We start from the raw sequence: 21,542 nt of genomic DNA on the forward strand, positions 1-21,542 counted from the left end.
AAGTTTGGAGCAGGCCACATCAAGCATTCTTGGCAATGGCCATGTCTGACATGAGGCTCTAGAGTTGAAGAACATATGTTGCTCTGTGCATGGGAATCAAAAATCCACTGCCCAAAGAGCAGCCTCAGAGAGACACGTGACTAATAACAGGCCTCTGCAGCAGATGGGGGCAGCTAATCAGGTGAAGGATGGAGGAAAACGCAGCATTACCTTGAAGAGCTGGCAGGAGAGCCCAGCCCTGATGAGCAACTCTGCACCTGGGAAGTGATTTGACCAGTGGGCTTGGATTACATTAGAGTAATGACATAAGACAGACAGTGCCTGGGAAAATAGCTTTTCCTCCATCCTAAATCTGAGAGAAACTAGTTCCTGGAGAGAGAAAACAGTGCATGTAGCAATCGTTTTGATTTGAGTGTCAAGAGTACCCTGAAAAACACCTTAGAGAGATGAGGCAGAAAGTCACCAGATATAAATGTGTTTTTAACGATTCCATGAAAGGATGTTTTGGCTAAAATCGATTCCTATTGAATCTTAAAAAGCGAAACTGACAGAAACAAGACAAGAGACAAGTGCCGCCATCTTCCCCTGCTCTGTAAGCAGGGCTCGGAACGGGTGAGGCAGGTGAGGGACCAAAAGACTTCGTGATCAAGATAAATAATATTTGAATGCAATACATTAAAAAATCAAAATGCATGCAAAAATCCATGATGCACAAAATATCAAAATTTAAAATAAAGACAAGATTGTTATTAGTGAGTTTCCTTTTGCCCCATGCTCCTGTATGGCTGGAGAGAATCACCGTGACTCATGAGGTCTCTATTTACAATGTGGATAGCCTCTCCTGCCTCACCCTGATCTCACTAGAGATGAGAAAAACATCGTCTTCTACCTCTTTGTGGCCTTCCCTGTGTTGAGCAAAGCGTCTTTTACTTAGTAGGAAATCATTCAGCAGTGGATGAAGATGATGGCGGTGGTGATGTTTTGAAAACCAATGAATGGCTTCAAAATGAGGCCACCTCTTACATCTTTTAAAATCAATATGGCTCCGTGTCACCAAAGCATTTCTAAATTGCAGTTTATTTTCTTTGGCAGCAAATTAATGGGGGTTCAAAAAGATTATGATTTTTTAGGTCCAAATAGTTTGCCTAGACAACTGCCACACCAGACATCTCTCCATTCCATCTGTATGTCTAGCCACATATTTCTAGAAAGCACCCCTGTGGAAATCATTGAGATATGTTGAATAACTTAATGAAACACATATATAAATCTGTACATATGTAATCCATATTAAAAAAAAGAAGTTATCGAAGTTCCCTGTGCTGTTCTCGGCCAGAGTTATAGGGACTACTTGGTCAGTCACACCAGGAAAGCAGTGACATTCTGGATTGTTTTCAGAGATGAAATTCTGCAATGAGGAGAAAGAAAGGCTGCAGCCATGCCACACACTACAAACTGTTCTAGTCTTCCTATTACAAAAAAAAAATTGGCATCTGAGATCTAGATATGCATAACTTTTGCCTGTGTGAACGGGGATGAAATTTTCTTTCTCTAATTAAACTCCCATGAGACTCAAGCCGCTCTGGAGTTGGTCTTACTCAGAGAATGCTCTCCTCCTCCCCTTCCTCCTCCCCTTCCAGTTTGTAGCAAGCTTCCCAGAACCACACTTAAAATCTCACAAATGTCAGCAGCCTCTTTCAAACCACATGGAGAGGGTGGGGAGCTGGAGAGCAAGACAGGCAGATAAGAAGTGAGCGCATCCCTGGCCCTGGGAGGAACATGTGGTTCCTTAGAGCAGTTTTTAAAGAAAGGAATTGAAGTGACATGGTTACAACCCCATTGACATGCCTCACAATAAGAAAAGCTGTCTAGTCTATTAATTTTTGTTTTGGACTCTTCTCTTTTGGGTAAAGCATTTGCGTTTTACACTGAAATAAATAAAACAATAGCAAGTATTCTCCTTTAAAAATACTATTGATTATTTGATATCACTATAGCCCTAGCATTCTCCTTTAAAAAGTCCTGACTTCCTGTCATTTAAATTCCAGTCCACACACCTTTACCAACCAGGTAGTAAACCTGAAGAACCACTCTGAAAAGGGAAGGGTATCCAAAGTCTACCCAGACACATCTGTTGGCAAAAAAGGGCACAGGAAAACGTGTAGCTGTGACCAGAAATCAAATACGGGTAAGGAACAAACCTCTCTCTTTGTCCAAAGAAGTGATCACATGTTGACAGCTGGAATTTACATGGCTCCTTATTCAATAACCTAGCGCCTTCCCTGCATTCCAACATCAGCAGCACAATAGTGGCGCAGAAGCAAAGTGACACATTACACACGGTCCAGCTGTCCCATCCACCCTCCACAGACCCCTCCTCCTCCTCCTCAGTCTTCTTCATCTTCCTGCAACGTCAGCTTTCACTTGGGCAAGACGGAAACACACACTCATTGGATGGTACCTAGATTATGGGGTATGGTTTCATGTGCCTTCATTTGCTGTCTGCGTGCAGGATATGAACTCTACCTTAAAGATGAAAAACAAATAAACAAAACCAAACCAGGACAGGATAAAAACCTAAACGAATCCCTTCTACTTTGTTGTCAGCTCAAAAAAAGCTGTACGAGATCACCGTTTCCCATATCAAAAATCTTGTCGACATCACAAACCCTTTCTTTACCTTGGGTGTAAGTGGCTTTCTTTATGAACTTGAACACAAAGGAAATGTGACCTGCGGGGTAACCAGTGCTATAATTAGTGAGATTTGTTTTTATTGCCTTTTGTACAAAAATAGTCATCTGAGAAGAAATGTAAAGTTCCACAATATCGGACAACATGCAATGCTTTCTTTGAATATATATATATATATTTTTCCCATGATTTTGGCAATACCATACACTCCTTGGTTAAGAGCTTCCATTAAGTAGTCCCAGGATTTTTCCAGGAGGAATGCTGTAGTGGGAACATGTCTGTTTATAGCAATAGTGTATATTGTTTAGCAAAGCGCAGCAAAGTTCATAAAACCTATGTGAAATGATCCTGTGGCTTGTAAAACAGTCCATTCAGTATAGAAGTCTTCCTGTTTAAAATATACGTTTTACTGATTTTGAAGAAACTCATTAGTACTTCCCGTACTGCACTATGTCCATAAAATATGGGAAAGGAAAAAAAAAAGGCTTTATGTATTATGAAGCAGTCATTAAACTTTAATCTCTACCACTAGGGGGCAGAATGAAGTTCTTTTCTAAACCGACTGCTAGGCAATCAACCATCACATCATTGTAACATTGAAGGCACTTCAAAAAGACTCAGATGTTTAACTATTGTGCTAGTGATCATACATTCATATTGGGCTGCAGGCCAAAAGAGAGAAGAAAAAAAAAAAAGCCAGAGATTTGCAGCTGAAAAGCTATAAAGTGGTGAATTTTACCTTAGAGCAAAGCCATCTTCAGTGACAAATTTCAAAGGCCATATGTATGCTATTTTCATGAAAAGCAGACGACCTTAAATTTCTTTGTTTAACTGAAAGCGATCTTCCTCACAGAACAGGCAGGTTCGTTTCTGCTGTTCCCCTTGTTTATTGTGCTGTTACAAATTTCACTTTCCTTTCTAGTACTACAATCAGGATTCTAGAAATGCTGCTTAATGCCAACGGGTATTTCATTAACACTGCCACCTCCAGCATCTTCAAGGATATCACCTCAAACGCAACATTACTGATGGAGAAGGTTTAGAGTATTCTGATAAAATCAGGTGTTTTTTTTTTTTTCCTTTTAAATTAAACCCTCCAATCCAAGTTTATTCTATGGTAACAGCTCAATGGTCCCAAATTTTGCCAGGATGAGACATTATGATTTTTTTCCCTGTATGGTTAAAGTACTTAAAGTGATTAATCAGTAGGATTATGGACGTTTTTTCTCAAATAGAGCTTCAATTCATAGGATCTGTTGAGAGCATTTGCTTTTTAGATTTGATAGCTACATATTTCTAGGATACTTTAGAATATTGACACACCAAAACATCATCCATGGCAGGTTTTCTAAGTTAATAAACTTAAGGAATAGTTTTGTGGTTATGGGCAGGGTCTGCCTGTCAGCTGGACGTTCAGAGAGTTTGCAAGTTCAAAGTCCAAAAAATTTCGGTGTTCTAAGAAAAGGCAAATTTAACTCAATTCCTATTTTTACCAAATTGTGGTCTCAGGAAAGCTGGAAAAGTCCCAAGTAAGTGCTAGGTTTGGAGTCTCCCCTGCCCCCACCTTGTTTTCAAAGCACAACACAGTTTTGTAAATAGAGATAATGCCAGAAGGAATCACATCTTCCTTTTTCCATCGGGAGTGTTACTTGATACGTATCAATATTTCCTGTCAGCTCCAACAAAGCAAAATCTTGGGCCTTATGGTATCCTTAGATGGCTAAATATCGTTTGCTTAAGTCAGCGCGTTCCAGACCTTTTATGTGGCCTGACAGTTGATTGGGAGAAGGCCCACTAACTTTCTTAAAGTGTGCAGTCATCCGTTTGGCGGCCGGCTCCGGGGGTTCCACATGAAATCCTCTTTAGATAAATTCATACTTGCTGGGGTGATTAGCCTTACAGCTTGGTTGGCTCACTTGTCTTTAAAAGCAGGACGTTCGTGATCATTGTGGGGTTGAGGTTGTCTTCTATTAACTACCTCTACTGCGGTCTCCAAAGCTGGGGAAGGAAGACGCAACCAAAAAAAAAAAAAGAAAGAAAAGAAACTTTTTTTTTCCCCCTAAGATGACAGGCTGAAGTTGACAACCTAATCCTTCAGGCTTGTCTTACTTACTGAAAGGCTCAAGTAATGTCAAAGGAACCATCTGATAACAGTCTTCATGCCAAACCTAACAGCTTTATTGCAACAAGAAACTTTCACATTAAATTTCCATGTGTTTTCTCTCCACGCTCCTTCTTAACTTCACTGCCCACCCTCCCTTTTTTCTTTCCAAAGAAAGATAAGGCTTCCCTGCTTCAAAAACCAAATAGAAACTGCGACAGAGGGCCTGCTGGGATATAGTCAAATTAGTGGATTATTATTACCTTGGGGACGTTGAAAATCAAGTTTGTTATTGGCAGTTCCTGTTTCTGTAAGAGTTGTTAATAGCTAAAATTTAAAGGGAGTTGGTCAATCAACGGAATGTTATTTTCTTAAGTGGGTAACTGCTATTTGTCTTTTTTTTTTTACTTTGCTGCTGCTGCTACCTGGCACCAAGTTCACCTCTAATTCTAAACTCCCTCACAAAAAGAAATAAAACCAGTTTTCACAGAAACATAAAGAACATTTTCTTCCAACCTAGATTCGGGGACTGGGAGAGCAGGTGGGTGGGTTAGAAGCCAGTCTAAGAAATCTTTTAGAAAATGGTATCAAATTGTTAAGCATACTTGAAAATATAATAAATACAGACACTGTAACAGAAATAAGGGCAGCTCGTTCTTTGTGTATTCTTTGGATGTTATAGAGAGAATGTTTTCAGTAAAATATAGATCCTTCTGTGCTTACATTTTGTGACATTCTTGCTGGGACAGTTTTACATTTTGAAGCTAAGGAATTCACTGAAGAATTTTAAAGTCCATGTTTTTTTGTTTGTTTCAGTTGAGGATGGTCTTACTTCCCCATGTTCTGAAAACAGTTTAAACAAAAACAAAAAAAACAGACAACAACCTTGCAAGGAACTCAGGGTAAATGAACGCCTCTTTCTGGGAAGTAAAATGTTTCTCTAAGGTAAGTTACTTTTTCAAAGGAATTACAGTGTATCTCAATGTTGAAGAGCAGGCGTTTTCTACCGGTCTGATTAATGTTTAGGAAAAAACAGATTCTTGAAAATTAGCCTATTGTATAATTATGTGTCTGATTGGAACTGCCAAGCGTCTTAGTTAAAAATCTTTTAACAAAGATTTTACCATTTCCTTCCGAACATTTGCTAATTTAATTGTGTTAACCCTTGGATCTGCATTATTGGTCAGGTGGCTGGATTGATTAAGGACAGGCAGGAATATAGATTCCCACCTAAAGAAACTCTCATCCCGGGGTTAATCAGCTGGTAACCTGAGTTACATAAATATGAGCAAAAAATGGTATTTTCAGGAAGATTTCTCACAGTGTGTTTCTAGGCTATTTTTAAAAACTATATCCACAAGTTATATTACGTCTCTAATAAACTCTGCACTGTGAGCTGTAGAACCTTCCAAGATATTCTGCCGAGTTCGTTGTATTTTCCACATTTCTATATTTAAAACAAATTCCCTACCCACCCACACCCTCCTTGATTTCAGGGAAACACAAGTAACTCATAAGCTTTGCAGTGAAATGATTTTGTTTTGCTTCATGCCTAGTATTGCTTTTGAAATTGTTCAGCAGTAAAGAAAAGAGAAGGCTGCTGGCATTAGCTTTAAACACCAGCTACAAACATATTTTCTTCCTATTTATTCTAGGTTTTATTTCACCCCAAATGGAGACACTATTTATTTATAATGGATTTTATAATAGGTTTATGCTGAATATATGACATGCTGAAATATCATCTACGAAATAAACCCATATTTATACGTATATCAAATACTAAATAAACCCATTATAAAAAGAACTCGAAGTATGTGAAAACTAAAGAATTCCGATTTTGGTGTTACGCTAGGTCCATTCTGCAGATGGGGAAATTGAGAAGAGAGCTTGTCCAGATTACTCATCAATCTGCACTTATAGCAAAATCAGCCAGAAGACTGGGAGCTTTTAACATCAGGAAACTTACATAAATACCATAATTCCCAGAAAACCTATGCAAGCTGTTTTGTCAAAGGTGTGTGTGGGAAGTAGCGGCTGGGAAAAATAAATGCAAACTAAACCTGAGGGGCATCGGAGCCTGGGGAAAAGATAGCCATGCCCAGGTATGTTCATATTTTAACAGAAAACCCTTCCTGAAGCACAACATTTGCACGCTGCTCTGAAGAAACAGGACGGATTATTCCAGCTCTCTCCGGCTTGGAAAGTATGTTTGCAAGAGCATCCTCATAGCTGCAATAATAAACATCTCCAGCTGCAAGGGCTCTGCTAAACAAGCCTCGGCAAAACAGTCCGAATTCCTTTCCTTTGACCATCTTAGATTTCCCCTGGAAGAGGCGAGTGAGGGAGGCGGCCCTGGAAATGTCCCAGCCCCGCGCGGCTCCGCGCTTCCCCAGGAACACACCCCCTCCCCCATCCCGCCTCTCCACTTTTGTTTTATTTACGAATATGTTGCCAGAATTCCAATGAGTTATCTATTCTGTGGCCCCGTCATTTTCCCACCGAGGCCTTGTCGCCGGCTGACTCAGGGTCCAGTCGCAACAGTGAGAAGAAAAGAAGAGAGCAAAAGAATTCTTTTCAACTTTTTTTTTATGTTTCACTCATTTCTCTCTCTGTCTCCCCCAGGCCTCCTCCCCTCCTCGGCTCGCTCCCTCCCCCGCAGCCTCCCGGCTCTCTTTTACCCCCTTTATGTTACACGATCGCTCAAATTGAAGCTCAGGAGGGTCCTATAGGGAATGCATAGGATCCCTGGGAGAAAAAAGCCCCCAACAAGCTATACACCAGATGTATAACGTTATATGGTCAAACTGGCAAACACAAAGGCAGAAAAACAAAAGGCGTGAATTAGGGAGAGGCATTCAAAGGCGTGTTTTCAAAACAGCCCGGCCAAGAGCCTGGATCCCCCTCCTGAGACTAAATGCTTGAAAGAAAAGGTGCTAAAGAAAGAAAGGAAAAGAAAAAAAAGCCCATTTTTTCTAATTAGCTGAGGCCTAACAGGCACTGAATTTCGCAACTAGTTTTCATCAAGGGGGTTGTGGCTTGTGAAACTGAAAAATATGCTTTTGAAACCTGTGATGGAGGCCTTCCTCCCACCAGAGCTAGTAGCCTCAGTCCTCAGGCGTTTTTTCCCTCCCCCTCGCCTTTCGGGTTCTGCCTTCCTTCCTAAGTGGATCCCTTTTTCATACCCTTCCCCCAAAGTACAAATATTATTTAGGTTTAAAAAGAGAGCAGGAGGGAAAGTGACAATGGTCCTCCCCGCCCCTTCTTTCTGTCTCCTTGGGGGGGGGGGCCCGCTTTCCATGCCAACCACAGTCCTGAGCTGCTATGAATCTCATTCCAAAGCACCAAAGGGGGGAAGAGGTGTCACTGAAGACAGAGGGTGTGTGTGTGTTTTCTGAAATGCTGGAATTAAGATTAAAAACTCTCCACCACTGTGAATTTAGAGATTTGGAGGATGAACTGTGGCTGTGAGTTTTTCAAATGCAACAAGGCAATGTTTTCAAGGCAGCAAGGTGTATTCCCCAGAGCAAGCAGCTTTGCTCCTCTGTCTTGAAAAAGGATGCACACAGATGATTTAAATTTTTTTTTTTAATTCTTATTTAAAGTGAACAAAACGGTGTCACGGCCAGAGACTTATTGGTCCTCTGCTACCTGACAAATTATAAACTTGCATCCTTCAGTGCCATTTCCAATAAGAAAACAGAACAGAACTTGTGGGTGAGAGTTGGTGGGCAGCCTGCGTTTTGAAGGGAGGCGACTTTAATTGCTGTACTGTCTGGCTGGGATGCCTGTGGTCCCGCGTGGTGTGTTTTAGTAACAAATGCTTGTTCTAATGAATTAGCCTTATTAGAGGTTCCTCATATTCTTTCATAAAGAGCAGAGCTATTCTGAACTTCTGAATGCAACAGTCTCTTGATGTTCTCACGCTGAAGGCCGTATGTGGGATTGCATTTCCTCCCCTGTATTTTCATAAGGCTCATATTTTTTCACGGCAGAAGAGTGAGCAGCAGAAAGATGACAAAACTATTGAGCTTGCAGGTATGAGCCACACAGGAACGCAGGGCCATCCAAGACACTTGTTAAAATTATTATGCTGCAAATGTATTTGCATTCACAGTTGAACAATCGGGATTTCAGTTCAGTCAGTTCCTGGCACATTTTTTTGGTAAACTCATGGCATTGGATAAAACAGATTCATTAGCTTTGATTAACCTTCTTTAACTAGAGTTAAAAACCTGCTGTAGGCAGCTCAGCTACCAATGCGACTTTAAGATACTTTATCATGTTTAAGACCCAATTACTGTTGCACTGAATAAGAATAAAACATCACGATAAAATGTGGAACAAACAGCCACTCTAACGTGCACGGCAAATAATCATTAATTTATAACAGCAACTTTCCCACTTCTATGGTTTTTCTGATGGCTGCACTTAATTCAAGTTGAATTCTCTGGAAGCTCATGCTGACGTGAGAAACTAGTTCCCCTGCCTCATTGACTCTTGACTTTTTTTTTTTTTTTTGTCTTATAGCTTTAATTTGGAGCCTCAGAAGCCTCCTTTAAAAAGTTGAAAATAAAATAGAAAAGAGAAACAAAAGTCCAAACAGGTTCTGTAGAACTAGGTCTATATGAGAGAGAGAGAAGATTAAAATGTGATGGAACTTTAGGATTTTAGAACAATTTGTTAATAATTGGAAACATTTCTAGTAGGAAATCTTAAATATTAAAGAAACACAGGTGAGTAAAATCAGCATTGAGTTACTTCAAAGTGTTATCTATATGCAATTTGCAAACTTTTTAAGAGAGCTCTAGTAAGGTCCTTTTTCTGCATCTGGCATAGAAATCGAGCTAGAGAAACTCTCCAGCACACAAGGAGTTAATTTTGGACAGGATTTGACTGAACCGGGAATAATGAACAGTGAGATACTGCAGCTTTCAGGCAAAACAGAGTAACAACAATTAAAAAAGAGAGAGAGGGAATAAAGGGAGAAAACAATCTCCAGTCAGTTAACTAACAAGAGCAGTCCAGTGTTTGAAACAGATAAAACAGAGGCCACCAGGACCGCGGCTGTCACTGCTGCTTTCTCTGCGCCTGGGTGTGGAAAGCATTATAACATTTGTGAGCCAACTGTTTGTGGGTTTCTTCTCATCTGCTTTAAAATATTTGGTTTTGCCGTATTTCCATAATAACCACAACCACACTCTCCCCTCCGAAAACCCCCCCCAACAACAGATGTGTGTTCTAAAAGGAAATGGAGACACTGATATAATCAGACACTAGTTAGAGAGCTTTCATACTAAATTCTCCAGCAAATTCACAACAACAAAAAACTCTCAACCACTGATGGAATTAATCTAAGATCCTTGATTATTTGAAGTTCTAAAAGTTTTCATTTTGCATTTTGTTTTTGAATGTATAGTGCTTTATTTATCAAACTGCAGCGTAATTTTCCCTTCAGTTTGAGGCTGTGATTGTGAAACAAATAAATTGAAACTTAAGGGCCCGTTCTCTCCAAATTTAGTTCCTTTATCACTTTAAGAATGCACACGACTTGATGATACAAAAGGGGTGTATGTAGCTAGTTGTTTAGTTGCTAACTCAGCACTATGTTGGTTAACACAACACTTCCCAAACTCCTTTTCGGGTTTTGTTATTGTTGGGGGGGGGTGTGTGTGTGTGTGAGTGTGTTAATATCATATATGGCAGCTGTATAGCTTGCAAATATTAAAGATTTTCTATTTTAAAGTGAGAAGATAAGAATAAAGTTTTGCAAAGACTTAAATAAAAATAAAATGTTTTAAATAAATGCACACTTTAAGTTGGAATGGGGATAGTGGTGATTTTTAAAATAGCATATTTTATCAATAATACACCTCTGTCATAGCTATGGCTTTCTAGTATGTATCAATGTGCACTTAAAGTATATTATGTGTCACACACAATACCAGATATTCTAGAGCATAAAAGAACATCAAATACATTTGAGTGCAGCAGTAAATAATTTTAGTCTTTACAAAGTCATTTTGGCCATCGTACTGTAGCCTCGAACTGTGTTTGACTTGGAATAGTTTATTTAATCTTCTTCCTCTGAGCTCTTAGAATATGTCCAAATAACTAAACTTTAGTTGGAGGAGGAAAGTACAATTGAGTTTTTTAAAAAAAAATACTTATGGTGAGGATCCCTTTGGCTTCCTGCCTCTATATCTTTCTAACCTTAGAAGCTGGAACCACTTAACCCCAACCTACAGGTCCACCCCTGAAATGACTCTGGAAAGCATCCTGACCCTGGGCAGGGGGAATTCAAGGAGCTGTAGACCAGCATGTCATCAGCCAAGCATGAAGTCCCTTTGGCTGCTGGACAAATTCTGTCCCCCATATCTAGAGGCCGGGCTCCAAGCTTATTCCACAGGACAAGCCTTTAACTCTTAGCTTAGTTTCATGTACTTCCTCCTGCCTCTGAGCCCAGATACAACTCACTGCGTTGCTTTCCTATATGGCACCCCTGTTCCAAGCACCTCCCTCTGCCTGTTGCTAGACATCCTGAAGCTCTACTTTGCCTTCCTGCTTCGATATCTACCAGTTAATTACTTTTGGACCTCTCTAAAGGTCTGAACTTTTAAAGATTAGCCCCCTCCTAGAGCAGTCTCTGGTGCCCCGTCAAAACCCCAGATGTTGGCCAATTCTGCTCTGACCAGTCTCTTTCATAACTTTTTGAACTGGGGAGAGATCCTATCACAGGGCATAAAGAAAGATAAAAAGACAGCAGCAGGAATCTTCAATAGTCTTCCTTACACATATCCCTTGCCCTGATTACCTTCTAATATCTCCTAGATTCTTGACTCCTTTGTAACCATCCAGTCTCCACTTTGAACACTAGTCATTATGTCAACCAAAACTATGGGAATTTTGTCTTCAGCATTCCAGTGTAATCCCAATACCAGCCTTGAAGAAAAATTTTATAATCTGTGGACCCAAACAAGGAGCATCAATGGACTTTATACAAATTCAGTAGTCATTCACAGCAGTCAGAGAGAGAGGTTGGCAAGCTGGATAACTTCAAAAGGAGGTGGCCCCCCCAAGTCTGGGAGGTAAGAGTTATCAAGGCATGGGGAGAAGCCTTTCCTTGAGACTGCTTTGTATAATCAAAGAGATAAGATTCACAGCATGTGCCTAAGGAAGCAGACCATGCCGGTTCCTGATCTGCTACCTTTTCTTTCCTAATATGGAACAGACTTTGAAGCCTATGTAGCAAGTGACTACCTTATTAGACCCGTCTAGATAGTATCAGTTTCCACCTGCCAGAACCCTGCTAATAATTGCCCTTTGACACATATCTAGGTGTCATCTTGGATAATTGACAGCTGAGTAACAATAGGAAAGGTGATTTGAATTCTAGCCAGCCCCTTGCAAATTTTCATCTTAGAACTTTTAAATCAATGGTTCTCAAGCACTTGGGAAACGTAAAAACAAAAACAACCCCGCCCCCACCAAAAAACTTGGATGCTTAAGGGGGCTGGCCCAGTGGCACAAGCGGTTAAGTGCGCGCTCCGCTGTGGCCACCCAGGGTTTGCCGGTTCGGATCCCGGGCGCACATCGACACACCACTTGGCAAGCCATGCTGTGGCGGTGTCCCATATAAAGTAGAGGAAGGTGCGCATGGATGTTAGCCCAGGGCCAGTCTTCCTCAGCAAAAGAGGAGGATTGGCAGATGTTAGCTCAGGACCGATCTTCCTCACAAAAAAAAAAAAGGTTGTGTTCAGTTGGTCTGGGATGGGGGTTCAATTCGTCTGGGATGGGGGTGGACATGACAGTTTGATATGAAGAGGTTCAAGAATTATTTATATTCCAACAAGTTTAAGAACACTACTTTGCATCTTCAGACAGTCAAATATCAGCACGGCCATTGCTCTGCTGAGCAATGTGAAACCCATAAAGGATTATCTAGTTTCATCACCACCCAAACTCAGTTTTCCATGCTTCTAAGACCAGCACTTTCTTCTCCAGTCAGCTGACAGATGATATCACAGTCCTGCCTATCTACACACACCCTTCTCTAAGAAACTACAGTGTATAATTAAGGCAAGAATACAACTGTGTGGGCCTTCAAGGCAAAGTACCCCTTTCTTAAGTCCCGACTAACTCTTACCTAACCACCTCGTTGATTTATCCAAATGGCTCTTTCTTTCCTGATCACCAGAAGGTGACTTGTTCATGAAGAAGTGCTGAAACCCATCCTGCGCCTCTCCTGTTACTGGACTGTCTGCTTCTATTCCTTCAGAAGCTGCTGAAACATTCTGCTGTTGATACTGCTAGTTATTGGTCCCAGACTTCAAGTTTAGGAAAAGCCTTCGGTTAGCTTCAAGCTCCAGAAACTGCTTCCCATGCCAAAATCCTCATATTTTCTTTCCCAATTACAACACCCCCTGGGGAAGGGACCAGCTTTTCCTTCTTCCCTGCTACCAGATTCAGCCCCAGTCTTTTGGAACCTTAACTTCTAGGTCCTAGAAAGCCGGGAAGCCAGTAAAAGGCTTATTATTCATTAGTAAGCCAGAGAGATGGTAGTGAAATCCCCCAAGAACTAACAAATTTTTCACGAGTTAGCTCTTTACTGCCTCTCTCTACATCATTCTCTGTTGAGAAGGAAAGTCAGCCTTCTGCTGCGGGCTCACTGAGTCTGTAGATCTATAAGACCCAGAGAGTTCTTAGAAATTCATGGGCTCTGAGGATATCTAATACTGACATGGCATACTGTGGTTTAGATAACACTTTTACATGCATTATCTCATTTAATCTTCATGAGAAAGTGGCTGACTCCTGCATATAAAAGTAAAGGGAGCGACTCAGCACTAAACTACACAGCGCTGTTGAGAAGATGAAATAAAGTGACAGTGCAGTACCACACTCATACTCTGTAAATATCTCTTTCATTCCTCCCTGGAATGTGTCCAGTGCTTATATAATGCCAATCTGTACACGGTAGTTACCACATTATTTTTTTCCCTCTCTCTTGGTATAAACGGTGCACAAAGCAGGACGATTGGCCAGGTGACTCTTAAGGCCTCTCCTAGTTCTTTGTTAGGCTTCTTTGTCAATTACCTAAGCATAAATTGAGAAGTTTCTACATTACCTTTTCCCTGGGAGACTGCATGTTTTCAAGTACATCACTAGTCAAAAAACGAACAAAAATGCGCAACTTGATGTTAGACCTAAGTACAGTGCAGCATTAAAGGATTCCTCCTTTCTCTTTCAAGTTCTCGCGTGGTTGCCTTGAGCAGATACACAATCGCTGCTCTAGGCCTGGATGTAAATAGTATACCTTTAAGGCAACCCATGCCAAGTTGTCGTTTTGTTTTCTGGAAGTACATATGAGATTATCATAGGTTCATTACGGTTTACATAATTTCTTATGCTTGGTGACTCACAAAAATGGAGAGCAGGACTTAGGACTTGTTAACCAGAAGTATGAAAATCATAAATGCTTATAATATTTGGAAAAGTGCTCACTAGGAATGTATGAACAAATTCCAGTATGAAGAAATGTGAATATCAATTCATGGTGTCACCCAGGGATCACATCAGAGAGAGATCCATCTTCACTCCTGTCACCAAGTTTAAGGTACAAGACTTTTCCTTATTGTAATCAAACCATTTCCACCACCAAGTCACTCAATATTGTGGGACACAGATGAACAAAACAACAACAAAATCTCTGAGTAGGATAATGTTGGTCTGATTTTTATGCTCAAAATGGAGGCAATTAGTAATATTGGAACAGTTCATTCACTCGTTTAATAAATATAAGGAGCAACCAACATGTGCCCTGTGTTTTTCTAGGCAATGTGGGAACAACAGAGAACAAAACAGTCAAAAATTCCTGTTCTTGGAGGCCAGCCTGGGGGCATAGTGGTTAAGTTTGCATACTCTGCTTCAGAGGCCCGGGGTTCACGAGTTCGGATCCTGGCCATGGACCTACGCATCGCTCATCAAGCCATGCTTTGTGGCAGCATTCCACGTACAAAATAGAGGAAGATGGGCACAGTTGTTAGCTCAGGGCCAATCCTCCTCACAAAGAAAAAAAAATCCTGCTCTTAAAGGACGTTAATTTCCAAATTGAACCATTAAGTCCTTCTATCTGTGACTTAGAACTGGTCTGATTTCTCAAGAAATAAAGTAGATGAGAAAAATGATTCATGGTTTTCTGATAGAATCTAAATCCTCCGTGCTGTTTATGTTTCAGATAGATGACAGTAAAAAAGGATCAAATAATAAATTAAATTTGTACCTCAGTAATCCCATTGCCACCACTGATGGTCATCGCTGGAATCTGCATTCAGAGGCAGCCGTGTACAGATAATTGAGGCAGTGCTAGCTTATGCTATGGAGAAACTTCACGGTTTTAAAAAGTCTACTTCTAATAATCCCCCAGTCTCCCATCCTATCCCCCAATTTTTATGAAATGATATTTAACATTTTGACTTTGCTTAAAATAAAGAGTTTCTTTTTGTTGTTTTTCTTTCTTTCTTTCTTTTTAATAAATCTTGCTTTGATCCGGTCAATAAAAGTCCACCACAGAGCAGATAAAAATAAGTGTCTGAAGGTATGGTATGTTTCTCAGACTCTGGAAGTGACTTGAATTAGATTCAAGAAGGCAATGTACTCTTTCTTGTTCTGATATAAACCAACAAATAAACAATTTCTAAAAGCCCAGTTCTACAGACACAAGACATCTGGATACTTTAAAAAGGAATCCACATTCTTGGCAATGTGTCCAAACTTAGGATCCAAATCTTCTGAAGTTCACACATCAGCATTGTGACAAAATGCTACCCTGTCATGATATGTCTCCATAATATCATGTCAACATTGTCTGTTCTGCAGAACATCTCCTTAAAAAGTTGACGACCTAAGGGGAAATGTAGTTTTATCCCATAAGGCCCTGGAATTTGATCCTATTTGTTCATTATGCACAGAAGGTACTCTATGTAATATGCAGCTCATGATGAGAATGCTTGAAAAGGTCATTGGCTTAGTTCAAATAAACAAAACGCCTTCTCTATAACATTCTGGCATGATAGTCAGAGATTTAGAGCAGTGAGAAGACTGTAGAGTATAAAGAAAAAAATCAGAGGCCAGTTCAGTTAGGTTCAGGGTAAGACTATTTTTAGTATAGTGAAAGATTGCTGGAAAGAAGGGAGTGATGCATAAAATAAAAATAAATAAAAACTGGCCACAGTGTCCAAGTTTTCAAATAGGGAGTGATTAATTATTTTAAGTGAGAGTCACCTTTAAGTTAATTATACCCTTTTCAGGTCTAATTGGTAGAAACCCTTGTCATCCGGGGAACTTGGCCCTACTTTTCTCAGTGCAAAGCTTTCTGTCATTTCAGACTTTACGGTAACAGAAGAGAGAAGAGGCTGTTTATACTTGAGAGAAATTTCCAAAAGCCTCATGCTGAGGAAACAAAAGCTATTGAAATGATATTTGAGGTTTTCTTCATTAAAAAGAAATGTCCTTAAAAAGTTTATTCAATAGATTTGTGTTTTATATATATTTTTTAAACAAAGGACCTACTATGTGCTGGGCTCTTTACATATACTTTTTATTTAATGCTCACAATAATTGCAAATCTATACTAAATATAGTGTATACTACTATATTTATGAGAAAAACTGAGCTGCAAGGATTAAATAACTCCCCCGAGGCCTCTGATGGCAAAGGCAGAATGGATTCCCAAAACAGCCTTTTCTCCAAAGCACAGTCTTTCGACTCCCATAATGCTTCTTAATAATGAATAAAAGCAAGACATCCTGAGATGTCCGCAGAGGAATTGCAGGCCTTGTAACTGACAACTGACTGAACGGTGACATTAAATTATTTTTCAAGTATGGCTTCACCAGGTGCTGAGTTCATGGACTCGGAAAAGAAACCAGGTGTGAAAGGATATACTGGCCATGTTTGCAGTGGGCTTTAGCTAAAGAGCTCCTTGAAAAGCCAGTGGTCTTCTGAGGCAGACTACTAGATTTATGGGGAAGGTCTTGCCTAACGAACTTGTGAGAGTTCCCTGCAGATGTGATAGCATGCTCGGCCAGGAAGCACACTGCATTCTCTACCCTATCAAAGAAAAGCATTTGATAAGACTTAATATCAAAGCGCACTGCTTGCAGTAAGAATTCAGGCTGTGGTGAACCTTGGAGACCAAAACAGGGCTCAGGAGGAGGCGCAGTGAAATGCCTTCTCCAGCCTGAAAGAATCTGCCAGCAGGGCAGCTCAGGGGACCGCTTGTGTTTACATTAGTAGTCAATGACTTAGGGAACAGAAATGCCAAAATGAAGATTCCAAGGGTAAGGATAATACCCAGCAGTGACACTAGAAGTCCAAACCTCTCTGTGCTTATGGTTTTGTCGCTGTTGTTGCAGATGGTGGTGTGGGTGTGGAGCGGGTCGTGACTTCTACCGGGGGTGCACAGGGGCTACTCAAATGTCTACAGTCATCTAATGGGAGTGAAGAATAGGAAAAAAAGACACAGAAAAGCTCGACAGAATTCTACTGATGACAGACTAGACAAAAAATTAAGTGAAATGCTAACTTAGGAGTTTAAAAAGAATAAGTGGTGCTTTTCTAACTTATCAATGAGACATGGAAGAAAAATAATTTTAACTTATAAATAGTGAATGTTGATCTATGTTGTATTAATTGACCTTAACCAAAGATTTTGCCCACACAATATTTTGGAGAAAAACAAACAAATAAACAAACAACAGCAATGAAGATTTAAAAAAAAGAAGGAAGCCAGAAACACAGACACATACACACACACATCAAGTAGATAATATTAAAAGTTTGGGGAAAACATAATTATACCTATCAGAAAAGGGTTAATGCAGTGGGCTATTAGTTTCAGAATATAAAGATCTCATGTATGGAACAACTTAGAGCTTATTTTTTTAGCCCTTTCAAATAATGGCAACTTGAAACATGCTCGGCTGTGTATAAGATGCACATGACATTCATGAGATCATATAATCATACATACACATGTATAGTCATACATGTATATTTACATGTTTACCTCAATGACACAATTAATAAAATGTTCTCACACCTCTTATCCCGAGTGATCCTCTCATAAAACATATGAAGTGCTTATTCTCCAACTTCTCTAGGCAGATTTCAAAAATATCCTGACTGTCGCCGGAATACTTAGTTCATACCTCTATTAAAAATCTTAGCAGACTCTTAAAATGAATCATATGCATGTGATTCTCCCCCTTGGCGAATGCCTACAGGAAAGAAACTGTGTGCTCACCATATTCGTATCCCTGCCTCATACCTGCTACATTCAGACTCCTGGGTTTCACGAGAGAGATCCCAAGATAGTGGGTTTGCAGTAAGAGAACATGAGGATTTATAGGCATCTTGGTCATACTGATGTACCCAATACCTAGCCTGTCATCTGGGAAGTGTTTTGCAGTCTGCCCCATCTCCAATGCCTTGACCATCACATGCCTCATTTGAACCCCTACAAGGTTTGTTGAAGGACTGAACACACAAGGCACTCCATAATATGGCAGCTAGAAAATGGTGGGTGTAAGACATGAATTGAGGTCTTGGATTCAGAACTTGAACCCGGGTCTATGTTGTGTTCTCAATATTGCAAGAATAAATCCTTCTCTATACTCAGTGAAGATTTCCAATCTGCCCCTGATTCTTATGTACAGGCAATTGAATTGGGGATGGGGTAGCATGGAAGGACACACAAAAAATTACAAAAAATTAAACTATGTGACTTCACCTTGGCATTTTCATTTCTCTTCTACTTTTTGAGGCTGAGTTATGTTGCCTCAAAGAAATACATTAAATTCAATAAGCACTTACTACTGCTCACCTACTATGTGCAAGGAAGAGCTGCACCTGGTAGGACAAAAAAAGAGTCGTCATCACAAACTATTCTGCCTGTTTATTGGTTGCGGTCAAGGGTTTGTCACAGTTCTTCCTTGAACTTCTTCTGCTTGAAATAAAACCGTAATGTCATGAAAAGAGTAATGAGCTCCAGGGTTGGGAACATGGTTTCACACTTATGACAAGTGGAAGCCTAGATGAAAATGTCTTGATATACCTTTTGGAACTGATTAGCCCTTCTGTCCTTGAAAACCAATTAAATTTTCTTATTGTGATTTACATAATGGAAAGTGTTATATTGTACATTTCAGCAATTTCAGTTAATTCATATCAAACCAAAAAGATTTCAGTTGATTTGACCTGCCACAGTTCATCTTCACCACCAAGACAAATAGCATGGGCTTAGAGGTGCCATCTCCACTATTGCCCTGATGACACGACATCCACGTTTTCCAGAAAATCAGGTTAACTATATTTTTCAGCCTTGCTCCATTTCATCTCCAGTTGTGTAGACCCAACCTTAATGTACCTAAACCAAATGAGATGTGATTTCCCCCTCAATAGGACTCAGTACTTTAAATAACTATAAAGAAGCGGGAAACGTGTAATTTTCTTTCTAAACTCAGGAAAAAAAAAAGGAAGACAGTGGAGGTGCATTTCAAATCACTTCTTTTTTTGTTTTCCTTTTTTCTCCCCACAGCCCCAGTAGATAGTTGTATGTCATAGTTGTACAACCTTCTAGTTGCTTCAAACCACTTCTAAAATTGGGAGACCAGCTAAACAATTCTATGGAGAGAGTACTTGGTCAACTGTATAATTTCTCCCACTGTTTACTATCCAAAAGAATGGATCAATTAAAAATTAAATTAACACAGATGATGAAGTCTATTTTATAAAAATGATTGTGAACTTTGGAAAGAGGACATGCTTAATGAGTATTTGTACTATAACGTCCATATCTGGACACCCCTCAGTTTATTTTTTAGTATTCTAAAATGTTTAACTTAAACTTCATTTCTCATTTCTGCCCAAACCAGAAAAATCAAAAATACCATGAAGGCACATGAGATTTCCAGCTCACATTTCCAATCTCTAGAGGTTTGAAAAACTTCATCTATCTATTTGAATGCTTTGGTCATGATCCAAACTGAATTTGAACTTTAGATATTTAAAAGTGACCCACCACTGTTATAAGTCCAAATTGGCCACAGAGAACCCTACGGACTATTACCTCATTGTTTATTCTTGTAAATTATAAATATTTTTACAATCCCAAGTTATGAAGTTAGAAGGGACATTTTATATCTTTCAGCCATTGTCACTTTTTTCTCTTCTGTTTTGGGTGTTGGCCATGTATCTAAAAATTGAGTTGGTAAAACAATCAGTAGTATTGACAGGGTGACGTACTCTTGTCTTAAGCCACATTTCTCAGCCCTTTCAGTTCTCAGGAGACAATGGAAAATGTACTTAGCAAAACTCTATTCTAAAGATTTCCATTGTTCCAAATATTTAGTTATAGTTTAAGTCAAATCATGACTCCATGTTCCCAGTGAAATAAAGCACAACTTTCTCACTGTATAATGGAAAGACTCTATATCATATACATGTCTTCCTCTCTTCTTCTTAGGACATTATTGTTATGGTGTAACAACATAACTGTGTATAATTCCATATATAGTATACACATACAGTATATCTGTGCATAGTTAATATGCAGGGAAGACAGATATTAAAACTCTAAAAACAAATATTGGGACTATTAAGTTATCAGAGTCTAAACTATAGGAGTAGAAGAGGAATAGAGAGAAGAAATGAAGCTAAGAGATATTTCAAAGGGAAAAGGCACTACATTCATGAAACCTCCACTAAGCTCACAAGAACTCTTAGGTAAATGTTATTCTTTCCATTATTTTACAGAAGAGGATCTTGAGGCTCAAACGATTAGTAAACAGTAGCCAAAATTGAACTCCAGGTATATCTGATTTGAAAGAAAATGCTCATTTCTACTCTTCCGTATTTAATTCAAATGATTGATGTTGGGACAAAGAAGATTGTGGCACCGCCAACTGAGAGCTGGTTTGGGGTGGGAGTTGGTACCGATGATGAGTTGAATAATAGACACGTTTAGCTTGGTGCTACATAATGCCAACTGGTGGAGACTTCAAGCACACAGTCAGAAATATAGCATTATAACTTAGGAAAGAGTTTGGTACTAAAAAATATAGATGGGATGTCTACATATAAGTGGTAGCTAAAGTGAAGAGAATTGCAGGAAGGCGGTTAAGACCAAAACCTTGTCTCAATAGTTATAGTAGTAAAAGAAAGGAGAAATGAGAAAACAAAATCTTGAGGGTTATCAACACTGTGGAGGGTTTAATTTGTTTACTTATTGATTTAATAGTAATGACTTGGACATGTTATATGCTAAAGCAGCGTTCCAACATAAGTTCCATATCTCAAAAGTTTTGTAGAGTGTTAATGGGTGTTACTCAAAGGGAAAAAAATAGAGTTCCATGTTCAAGAACATCCAGGGGATTCTAAGTTAAACTAAGCTGAACAAGGTTCTTTATCATCTTTAATTGGCTAGATTTCTCATGTAAATATCCAAAATGAGGACATGGTATGTTATAGTTCCTAAGCTTATTTGATGATGAAGCCCAGATTTCTTGGAGTATCTTATAGTAGTAGAATTATTTGGAAGAAAAGAACCAAAGAAGAGGGAATGGGAAAATGCTGGAAATGGCAGGGTCCAGATGGATCTTCTAAGGGGCAGTAGGGGATAAAATTAAGAAATCAGGAAAGGAGGGTCTTGAGGAAGAGAAGCAGGATTTTGAGCTGGAAATGACTATAT

The sequence above is a fragment of the Diceros bicornis genome, chromosome 5 (genome assembly GCF_020826845.1).
Source record: "Diceros bicornis minor isolate mBicDic1 chromosome 5, mDicBic1.mat.cur, whole genome shotgun sequence".
NCBI classification, from domain to species: Eukaryota; Metazoa; Chordata; class Mammalia; order Perissodactyla; family Rhinocerotidae; genus Diceros; species Diceros bicornis.